Source organism: Schistocerca serialis, chromosome 1 (genome assembly GCF_023864345.2).
Source record: "Schistocerca serialis cubense isolate TAMUIC-IGC-003099 chromosome 1, iqSchSeri2.2, whole genome shotgun sequence".
Lineage (NCBI taxonomy): Eukaryota > Metazoa > Arthropoda > Insecta > Orthoptera > Acrididae > Schistocerca > Schistocerca serialis.
Genome location: NC_064638.1, coordinates 880739160 through 880740650, shown reverse-complemented (window position 1 = coordinate 880740650; position 1491 = coordinate 880739160). Strand labels below are relative to the sequence as shown.

The 1491-nt window shown below is 36.8% G+C and overlaps 1 pseudogene; it reads left to right on the top strand.

Annotated features, from left to right (window-relative positions):
• Positions 1 to 201: 201 nt before the first annotated feature.
• On the top strand, positions 202 to 975 carry LOC126443903 (RNA exonuclease 4-like; annotated as a pseudogene).
• The last annotated feature ends 516 nt before the right edge of the window (positions 976 to 1491 follow it).

Here is a 1491-nt window from a genome sequence, read left to right as displayed (position 1 = left end):
AAGAAACACCTTGTTGAGAATGGGATAAAGTCTTTTAATTTAATCCCTAAGAGGAACATTTAGTTGACAAGAAACGAAAGGAAAGAAGTATATTCTATCTGGAAACTGATCAAAGATGTGACTGGAAAGAACGAAAGCTCCACTGGCGAAGTTCCGAAGTTCAAGAGGAAGAAGACGTTTGAGCAAACACATAAAGCAGAAATGAAGAAGCACACAAAACTTAGTGGTAAGTCCACAGACTCTTAGAGTTGTAATTCCATTGAATAATGGAAAACATGATGTGAGACGCGATCAAGTTAATGAACATGTGAGCCAGAAAGGAAAAAAAAATTAAGAAGGATCGCATTCATGAAAAAATGGAAAAAAAGAGAATCATTCAGGAAATATTGCAAATGGAAAAGAGGATAATTATGCAATTGTCAAAAATGCTGTGGAACAGACTGCATCAGTAGGTTCCCACATAATTCTAACAGGCTGACAAAATAGATTGCTCTGAATTGTGAAATAGTTGGAACTGATGACAAAACTGACATGGTTGCCTGAGTGAGCTTAATTGATAAATTTAGAGAGTGTGTGTACGATAAATACTTTGTTCCAACAGAAAACGTTCATGGTTATAGAACGTGGGTCAGTGAAGTTCGACCAGAAAACCTTAAGAATGCTGAAGATTTTAAACACGTCCAAAAGAAAGTAGCGGAACTTCTACGAGGCCGAGTGTGGGTGGGTCATGCGCTGCGAAATGACTTAAAAGTTTTATGTTTGAGTCATCCACCAAGATAAGCGAGAGACACTCAAAGGTTCAAACCATTCAGAGAGTTGGCCAAATCCAAGCGATGCAGCCTGAAGAAACTTGCAGAAACAATTCTCAATGTCAGTATATAGGAAGGTGAACATAGTTCAGTGGCAGATGCAAGAGTTGCACTGCTCCTGTATATGATATACTTGAAGAAATGGGAAAAGCTCTTCAGAAAGTGAAGAAGAAAACGTGCCTCTAAAGACATAATCATGTCTTCTCAATAATAACTGAAAATAAATTTATTTTTGTTAAAAAAAGAAAAAAAAACAAAGTGGTAGAGTTCGTGGTTACAAATCGGAAGATTATGGGGTTGTGTCTTCCTAAGTCAAATTCTTCACTGTACCTTGTAACCTCAATTATGTGGAGGAACGCACTTCGAAACATGATGACAGTTTCAGCCTTTAGTTTCTGCTTCCTTAGATTACTGATCCTAATTCGCGCACTTAGTTCACTACAAATTCTTCGAGCAGTGAGCTGCGAGTTACTCAGCTTTAAAGTATCGTAATAAATGTGGCCAATAACGAAATGTAACCAACTTATCGACAGGCTGTTTTGTGAGACTTATTATTCGAAATAATCAAATATTTTTGTTCAAATGTTTCCCTGAAATCGTTTGAGAATAGTTGCATAGAGAAAAAAAGTTTGAGTATTTTATTGTGTTGCAGGCCATTGCTTATTACTTTACTATGTGAGTG